The sequence below is a fragment of the Papaver somniferum genome, chromosome 4, assembly GCF_003573695.1.
Source record: "Papaver somniferum cultivar HN1 chromosome 4, ASM357369v1, whole genome shotgun sequence".
Lineage (NCBI taxonomy): Eukaryota > Viridiplantae > Streptophyta > Magnoliopsida > Ranunculales > Papaveraceae > Papaver > Papaver somniferum.
The window spans coordinates 125,855,544-125,866,243 of record NC_039361.1 but is presented as its reverse complement, the minus strand read 5'-3'; positions in this window follow the sequence as shown (position 1 = coordinate 125,866,243).

The window sequence follows — 10,700 nt, the reverse complement described above, 5'->3', positions numbered from 1 at the left end:
CTTCCAAAACCCGTGAACTATTCTTCTCATGCACGGGCTGCGCTGATTCCTTGTCACGGATTTTCCAGCCAAATTTGATCGAAACAAACACCCATACCAGCTCTTTATGACATAACACAACTACCCATGAAGTTTCAGCCCTTAAGTCCACCTAGAACATCTTCAAATTTCGATCGAAACATTCTCAGAGAGCTGCCACATTTTTCCCGCCAATTTTTAAGTTTCAAATGAAGAAGATGGTGTCCCTCTAACCAGCTGTGGGGTGCGAATAACATATGCCTTTTTGGGGTGCCCCTTAGCCAAATCTGAGCTCCGTATAGCAAGTGTCCTCCGGGGGTGTTCCGAGTGATTTTTCGAGCCGATTTTTCCAACAATATTTATTTTCCAAAAATACCTAAAAATACACAAAACACCATAATAAGGACGAAAACGAGTACCAACAATACGAAACATTGAGGACAAATTAGACACATAAATGCGTCTATCAAATACCCCCAAACTTATTATTTGCTAGTCCTCGAGCAAAACTAATAAAAAATAAATAAAACCGAGTTAATATCGGGAGGGTTTACCAGAGGTGTGCCCACAAAACCATTACTCCAGACCCTAGCTATCTATGTAGAACCTTGGAAGGCATTAAAGAATCTCCTTGGTTGGCATACTTATTGACTACAGGAGGAAGTACCCTGATGCGAAATTCCAATTGCTGTACACGAGTTTGCACTCAAGCATACTAAAATTCATATAAAGTGACAGAGCTCTACTCAGATAGTTTCTGGACATCATAAACCGGAGTCAACCAATCACATGGATAGATTAAGAAGATGGATGTAGAGAAAAATGTGGATGATGTTGACTAAGGTGAACCTATCCTAATTGACTGAGATACTGGTCTGGACTAGTATCAACACACTGGCATATACAAGGGAACCAGTGGTTGATAAACCTAACTCTATGTCAACACAACTGGCATATACAAGGGCACCAGTGGTCGACTTTATTGAATTTATTCCGGTTGGTCTGGTCTCAAATTTTTTTTTTTTTTTATCTCATTTACTTTATTTCACCCTAGCAATGGTAAAAAGAAAAATAAAAAGAAGTGATCAGGATTCTTTCGATGTTTCCATCACGAGGATATGGCGAAACTACCATGTTTTCTTTTTCTAACACCTGAGCTCTGTGCTTTTATGAATAGACTCTTTAGATGTTTCCATCTAATCATATTGGTTCCTCAAATCCTACAACCAAAATGCTTCCATCCACTTAGATTAGTTAGTGCCAACCTTAATAAGCATAAATTTCTAGTCTCTGGAGCTTATTTATTGCAACTAAGAACTTTCTCCCATACCCCCAAACTTAAATCTAACATTGTCCTCAATGTTCTAAAGATGAAATTAAAAGCATGAACAAGGAGAAACTGTTACCAATGAAGCAAAAGAGATAAGGAAAGATACTACTGTGTCGCATGAATATTGGGTTACCTCCCAAGAAGTTCTAAGTTTAAAGTCTTCGGCCAGACTAAGCAAGGATTAGTCACCACGTAGAATCATATAGTAGTAGCCGGAATAACTGTGGGTCATCTGGATCAAAAAGTGTTACCCACAAGAAGAGGAAACTGCAACATACCAAGAAGATACCGAACATACCCTTGCTTAAGACAACTACATCTAGTTGTGGTTCAGGTTCAGGCTCTATAAAAGGTTCTAAATAAAAGGTTTTCATCGGTTGGATTTCCTCAAAGCTAAGATCCGGTTCAGGTATTAGAGTCTGGAAAAACTCAACTAAGAACATAGAAGCACATAGCAACAACCTGAATAATTGGGGATCCTATAAGTCAATTAGATTTGAGTCACAAAGTTGACCATAATAATGGTCATTCTTAAGAAATGTGTCGACCCTAATATCCTAAAGTAATTAGGTTTAGTCTCAAAACTTAATATCCGACACATCTGAAAATCATATGTTCCCACAATTGGAAGAAAAGTTTTTGGTGAGAAAACAAAGTCAATCTTGGTATCATAGCCTGGGTTAACCACATCAACCAGAGGATGGGTTTCTAACAACTGAGCTTCTCTATGGACATCATTAGGTTCGGGAAAACATGTATGAAGATAATCTTGTAATATGGTTGAGGCATAAATGTCAAGTCCTACACGAGGGAACTTTCTAAGAGTTAAAGCACATGGAGAATGATAATCACCCCCAAACTTAGAGTTTTCTGTGTCTCTAGAAAGACTAGTCACAACTTCCCTAATTTCTAGGTCATCAGATTCCTGGAAATGGTCAATTGATTCTTCTAAGTCAGGTTCATCCTCACTCATCTCTAGGAGTTCATCTTCTTCGTCTAATACTATTGTTTCTAAATCGCTAGACTCTAAAACATTATTCTCAGAATAAACTCGTTCCTCTAAATCATTATCGGCTTTGTAAACATGAAATACTACATCGTCTAAAACGAGGGTATCTCTAGTCAAATCCTCGTCCTTTTGAATAGGTCAATAATTATTAAAATTATTTGGATTTGAACTAGAAATAATATTATCATTGTAAAGCTCAATTGGAGTAACCATTTCCTGATCACTATTCCTACATAAGTATGATTCTCCATCAACACTATCCTCATCATAATAACATGAAAAAGATCGAAACTCATCAAAACAAGTAGTGCTACCAATTCTAACCTTGTTATCTTGATTATGTAAATAACTATCTTCATTCTCAAGGGTATTATTGGATACACTATATTGGCAATTCAAGTAATTTCGAGCAATTCTTTCGTTCGTCTCAACTATCCGCTTGAGGTTGTCTTCTAAAGAAGGTTCACTCATTATTGTAGTTCTTTCATCTATAATTATACTATTCATCTCAGCTAACTTACACGTCGACTCAGCTAACTTCCTGAGGGACTCTTCTAAAGGAGGAATAGGAACAGAGGGATCATAAAAAGGACTACTTTTCAATAGTTTGATTGTATCCTCTAGAGACGAAGAACTAGTACTATAATCTTCTTGCTCGTAAGACTGATGCATGTGTGGATAGTAATTGGGATCACCAGGGTATGACCCATATCCTTCCAAAGGATGGCGTTCCCAACCACTATTCCCAACATGGTCATAGAAAGGATGATGTCCATATTCAAATTCAGGTCGATAATCATTGTATTGGCTTCTATCATACCAGTTCGACATTCTTAATTGCAAGGGAATTCTACACAATCACAAACAAAGCTGACTCGACCAAATCAAACCTATAAAATCTAGAAAACAACAAGCATGATGGCTCCACTTAGATTTTTTCTATACCAACTTCTAATCCTTCGAAAGGGAATTCGTTACAATTTAAGCAAACCCCTCTGGAATTAATCCGAGTCAAAGTAAGTTGAATTGAGGCGAGGGAAGGTCAGTGGAGCTTTGATACCCAAGGCCTCACCGCTATCACAAGGCGGCGCAGTCACGCATTCAACTCACAGAAACCATCATGAACTTCGAAGTATGCTAAAAGAGTAACCAATATTTTTCGAACGACTTTCCTACTAAGCTCGTTACCCTATAGGTCTCGTTCTAGTCAAAATTTTAAGCTTAGGTTCGCGTTTGGTTTCGTTTTCCTAAAGCGGGCAAGAAGGAAACGGTGATGAAATCCGAGTCCTTATCTTAATTTGGCCAGGCCTTGCCCTTTACTAGGAAATTAAAACAACCGTATTCAAATCCTCATCATATATTCACCTTAAGGCATACAATATACCCGCTGACAGGGGATTCGCGGGTGTTTCAAAAGCTTACCTCCCGTACCAGACGGGCGCAGAACCGCTGAAGTCGACACGGTCCACGACTCCTATGTCATGTGAGAACCCGAGGGGCCGAGACGATATTGTAATCGTCGTCCTTCCCTGCAAACAGTTTTATATTTAATGTACCCTTCCTTAGGGTTTAAAAAAAAATAAAATAATTGTCCAAGTCCAAAGTCCAAATAAAGTGCAAAAGAAAAGAAATAAAAAAATAATAATAATAATTACAAAAAATGGAAGTTCTCTAAAAAAAAAAAATTCTCTCTCTTTTTTTTTTTACTTTTTTCTTTCGCTCTTTTTTTTTTGCTTTGTCTTTTTCCTTATCTTTTAGCTTTAAGCTTTGATTCCAAGTCTTTAGTATTCTAAGTCTTTTAGCTTTAACCTGTAATACAAAGACACACCCAAAGAAACGTAAAAAGAACAAATGAAATAAAAAAAACCTAAAAATTCTACTTAAGCACAAATCCGCGTCGGCGACGCCAAAATGATAATAATTTTGATTGTTGTTGTAGTAATGAGGTTCAAACTCTCGAACTTGTGAAGATTAAATTTAAATATTTAATAAAATTATATACGAAAATATTAACAAAGTGGGCGAGAGGTAACCAAGGCACTAGATTCCACTATTACACATGAATGATGTCAAATATTTCATAACTCTAATTATCCTTTTAATCCTTTATTTCTTAATCCATAAATAATCAAACATATTCTCAAAAATTAATTGTATCCCTTAAGCATAGATTATCTAACCCAAGCATAACCTATCTAATTGTATCACAACTAATGAAGAAAATTATGTAAACTTTTAAGAACTCTGCAAAAGCAGTGATTGAGTGAATTATAATTAAATATTAGAGAAAATGAAATAGTTACCCATTGTTCATGTGTGAATAGATTCATCCATTGCCTTGGTTACGAGAGAATTAGCCGCTCATCATGTTGGAAACACGCTCAAAAGTTAATTTCATTTATGCTCAAAGGGTTACAAATGATGAATGAGGGAGAATTATAATAAAAATCAGGTTTGCAATGCTTATAACTATTGCAAAAGCCGTTACAAAGAGACGTTACTGTACTGTTGCGTTTTTTAAGTCTGTCTCTGATCTGCGACCAACAGTATGAGTCGCTGACATTGTTTAAAAACGACGGTTGTGGCGAGTCTGTTCTTCAATGGCAGCAGCAGCAACAGGTGGTCTCTCTGCAAATTCGATTTTTTTGACTCTGTGGTGCTCTAAACTTCTCCCAATCTCTCCCTCTCCCTATATATACTCAACAGCAGCAAAATATCATGCCATAACTCTCACAAATTTTCATTAAACTCGGCAGTGAAGAAAAATATTCTAGGAATATTTTCTTCCCTGTTTTAGCTTCTCACGTGTTTCTACAGCTTCAAAATCTCCTCATTTATCTTCTTCACGGTCCAGAGTGTTGCTAGAGTCATCATACACGAGCAGAACACGCATAAATCTTCCAAAACCCGTGAACTATTCTTCTCATGCACGGGTTGCCCTGATTCCTTGTCACGGATTTTCCAGCCAAATTTGATCGAAACAAACACCCATACCAGCTCTTTTATGACATATCACAACTACCCATGAAGTTTCATCCCTTTAGTCCACCTAGAACATCTTCAAATTTCGATCGAAACATTCTCAGAGAGCTACCACATTTTTCCCGCCAATTTTTAAGTTTCAAATGAAGAAGATGGTGTCCCCCTAACCAGTTGTGGGGTACGAATAACAGCTGCCTTTTTGGGGGTGCCCTTTAGCCAAATCTGGGCTCCGTATAGCAAGTGTCATCCGGGGGTGTTCCGAGTGATTTTTCGAGCCGATTTTTCCAACAATATTTATTTTCCAAAAATACCTAAAAATAAACAAAACACCATAATAAGGACGAAAACGAGTACCAACAACACGAAACATTGAGGACAAATTAGACACATAAATGCGTCTATCAGTCTCCCACTGATCCAAGGTACAGTTGTACTCCCTACGCCTCTGATCCCAGTAGGATACTGCGCACTTGATTCCCTTAGCTGATCTTACCCACAACTAAGAGTTGCTACGACCCAAAATCGTAGGCTTCAACAATAAAAAAATTTGTCTCACACAGACAAGTCTACCAAAGGATCAATCTGTCTCCCACAGAAAAACCCTAAAGTTTTTGTTCAGTCTTTTGATAATAATCAAGGTGAACAGGAACCAATCAATAATCCGGTCTTATATTCCCGAAGAACAGCCTAGATAAATCAATCACCTCACAACAATCTTAATCGTATGGTAGCGAAACAAGATGTTGCGGAATCACAAACAATGAGACGAAGATGTTTGTGACTACTTTTTATATCTTTCCTATCGGAGATATTAATCTCAAGCCAATCAATCTGATTGTACTCGTACGATAGAAGATGCAGGATCAGATCACACAACTACGATAAAATTAGTATCAGTATGGCTTCATAATCCCAATGAATTCTTCAAGTCGTTGACCTTGTTTTAGAAGAAGAAAACCAAAGGTTAAAAGAAAAACGACTCTAGCACGCAAACTAGTATCACATGTGAGGTGTGGGGATTAGTTTTGCAGAGTTGCTAGATGTCCCCTTATATGATCTTTCAAATCAGGGTTTCGCCTTGGTTACAAAGCAAACAATATCCACCGTTAGATGAAAACCTGATTTAGATTCAAGCTAATATTTCTCAACCGTTAGATCAAAAACTTAGCTTGTTATACAGAAATGAAATGTACGCTTCTAGTTTTGTTAAACGTATCCAAACGTGTACATTGTTGGTTCAACAATAACTAACCAAAAGGTTATCCATATGAGCATCTCATACCAACCATATTCTTCTTCACCATAACTAGTTCAAGTGACTCAAATGAACTAGTTAGAGAGTTGTTCAATTGCAAGTAAATCTTATGTATTACACAAGACACAATTGAAGCAAAGATGATTTGATTCACTTGAATCGGTTCATGAACTTTATAGCCACGGTTTGCAACTTGCATTCCTTAGCCTTTATAAGTTTAAGTTCATAAATCATATTCAGATATATAACCTTCTTAACTTCGCACACTAGGTTCGCGGACTTAAGCAACCGGGCAGAGTTTAGAAACTCCAGCAGAAACTCTCGGCAAAGCCTTTCCGCCGGTTCGCGGACCGGGTTCGAGGACGCAGGTAGTATGTCAACTCCAGCAGAATTTCTCGGGATAAGAAGTTCGACAGTTCGCGGACCGAGTTCGCGGACTGAGTTCGCGGACTTGGAAACAAGCGATTCTTCCGGTTTCTCTTAATCAACAAAGTTCGCAAACTTTGGTTCAAGGAATAGGACTTATGCACATATGTGTTTCCACAACAATACTTATGTCCATTATTGGTTATGTATTCTAAACTCTCATTCCAACCATTGAAACATTCTTAGAGGACGTTATATAGTTGTTACACCATTTCTCGTCAAAGCAATTTTCAAAGTGATTGAAACATATCATGACTTTCGTCAAACGCTTACCAACACATATTTCGAGATATAGATAGGCGAGGTATACTCGGCTCGAAATACCAAATGTGTATAATCTAAGTCTATATATAGCATACGACTTTTTGTCTCGAGAAGTAGGAGATAGAGTAGATAGACTTTTGAGTGACAGATAAGTTCAAGTCTTCACATACCTTTTTGTCGAGAATTTCCACCGGTTCCTTGAGTAGTTCTTCTTCTTGTATGATGAATCGCCATGAAGTCCTTGAGCTCAACTACACTTTCTATCCTAGTCCGAGACTTAGCTATAGTAGGCTAGAAATCAATACTTATAGTTTTGATCACTAACATTGACAAACATGCTTGAGATAGCAACGCATGCGAGTTCGACCGAGCAATACTCTAACACAACTCTTTGTAGCCCATCAAAAACAGGTCCAAGTCCACTCTTGCTTGTCAGTTCCAGAGACCTGACAACATATCTTCAACTTATTTCCTCCAACTGCTGGACATCTAATTCACATTCCACCAGTACTGCAGCTTCATGCCATCATTCCAATTGAGCATCACAACCAAAAATGCAACTGTGTAATCTCAGCTACAACCAGCCAACAACTCATATCAGTACCACCTCCTCATTCTCATCTCAGTGTCGCAATAACAACCATTAACACAACACCATCATCAGTTGCTCAGCTGTTGCTTCAACCAATCCACCAAACCATCTCACCTCTAGAACAATAACATCATCTGATATAACTCAGCCAACCCATTGTTTCTCTGCAACTCAACAGCAACATCAAGCTAGCCATTGCATTAACACTAACTTATTGCAGCTCAGCCCACTTTTCTTTTTGAACAACGACCACCAGGACCTCCACTGCAGTACTATCTTGCAACTCCTGCAAATACAACAGCAACAACACATACCACCGCAGTCTCCCTATTCCACTTGCAACATCACATGCTCTCTGTACTAGTACCTTCTCAATTCTCACATTCATTCAGTTACATCCATCTATCCACTTGCAGTCATCTCATTACTTGTAGCTCAAACCACCGCACCAACTTCAATCATCCATAACTATACAACTCTCACAGTACCCATTAGCTCTATGGCATCAATTCCACCAGTCTTCAACTTCTCCACCAGGACTGCCTCCATCTTCTTTTATCACCACCAACATATCCATTGGCATCTCCTCCTTTATCTCAAAGAATCAACAACATGACCACTTCCTTGTTCCTCTCAGCTTTCCCTGTAATCTTCACTAGAGCAGCATCTCCAACTGCCTGCACCTGCAGAACCATGTAACCACCATTATCACCAGTACCATTTGAGCTGCAACCACTAGCTCCAGTCCATCTTTGCAGTCTTCACAGCTCCATAGTAGCATCACATGTAGCTTCATACCGCAATGTCTTCACTGTCTCAAAATACAACACAAGCTTCCACCTGCAACAGCAGACTCCTCCACTTCTTCATATCATGTGCCTTACACCAGTTGTACCCCATGTTTCAAACCTGTCCTAAGCATACATCTAGGTTCATTCTGTAGCAGCACATTTCCTTCATGTAGCAGCAACATATTAACCACCAATCTGAACTCCATTTCTATTCTCATCTCACACAGCAGCAGCATTACTGCATTCTGCACTTCAACCCTCGCAATCCCAATACCTCCAGAGTACACAATTAGGCCAATAACAACCTGTAGCTTCCTATTTTCTTACGTTGCTCACAACTAGCACCAATATCACCAGCTTGCAACTGTTCCCAGCAGAATCACGGATGCACCATGAGTTCCCTTGCTCTCTGCATCTAAATTTCACAGACCCATTCATCTCTTTCTGTTTAAATCCCCTTTTCTTCTCTGCATTTGTTCTCATAACGAGATTAGAACTCGAAATTGATACAAACCCATGAAATCCATTGAACCCATATCTAAAACTTCAATCACCACCTTTATTCTCCCACTCATTCATTAATTCAGAAACATCAACTTCATTTCTTCAACCTACTCTTCTCGGCAAAGAAAACTTCATAAATCTGTTGTTGCTTTCTTGACTTAGCCTCAGAGATCTATCTAAACCGAACAAGCACATCCTAGATTCCATTAAAGTCGCCATTCTTCCATCGAATTCATCCTCAACAACAACCATTTTTCTCTTCTGTGAATTTCAGGGAAACTGTAACGAAGACAACCACCAATTCTCGATCTTAGGGTTTTGTAGGAATATAAATGGATATAGCCACTCAGGTGCAGTCGATAAGGGCCACCCAGTCCATACATGGCTTATCGGTTCTGAATAATCGATAACTTATTTCTAATCAACTCAACTGTCAGTTATGGGAAACTGACAGTTCATTCTTCATCTCCTTCTTGTGCAACCCATCCGGCTCCAAGTATAGCTTGCCTATGAATTAACCTTTTTGCACCGTTTTGCTCCAAGTGACTCCAAAGTATCTAAACACTTAAAACTAAACATAAGATACATAATTTACAAGAAAACATGCAAAGAAAGCATAAACAATAGATAAATATCAAGGTGTTATAGACACCAATCACACAACGCCTAAAAATAATTTGATTGAAATTTTCAGAGGATTTTGATAAATATTTCTAGGGTTTGTTCTTCATGGTTGGAGTTGGGTTGGGACAAATAACTGGAATTTTCTTTCTCGAGTTTAGAAGAAATCGTGTAATGTTTCTTTGTGGTAGTGGAGGGTAAACTTGCCGTTTCGATTGACAATCTAGGCTCGGTTCCCTTTGCTGGATTAAGTCGGATTTCTCCACTCCCTTGATCCAAAAAGGGATATTTTATGTTTCCTCCCCTCCCAAGATCGGTAATTAGCGTTTCCTCCCCAAAAAGATCAAAATTAGTGTTTCCTCCCGTCGTTAGATTTTCCATCCAGTTCTCGGTTAGCTGAGTTAGCAGTACTATCCACGTGGAAATTTTAATATTATTATTTACAATCTACCCAAAATACCCCTTTTCAATATGTGCCAAATAGTGTGTCAATCCTATTTCATTTTTAGAAATATAACTAGAATGTGTCAATCCTATTACATTTTTAGAAATATAACTAGACTAACTCGGTCACTTAAGCCTTCTCTCGAACAAGTGATATGCATTTCACGTATGGTGACAGGGAGAATTTTGTTGGAATTCGTCTACTTCTTTACTAAATCTCCTTCCCTGCAAAATAAAATTGATACACAACCCATTGATATCTAACAAACCAAGATTCTTAAGCATTCAAAAATTTCATCCTCAATCAAACGAATCTCTTCTTTACTGGTTCCATGTAGTTCTAGGGTTTCCTCTTTCTACTGTTGTATATTTAAAATGGTTGGGGGTAAATGAAATCTTCTGAAACGATTGATATCGAAGAATATGTCCCTGAACTTGATCCTAGGTATCACCGAACACTATTT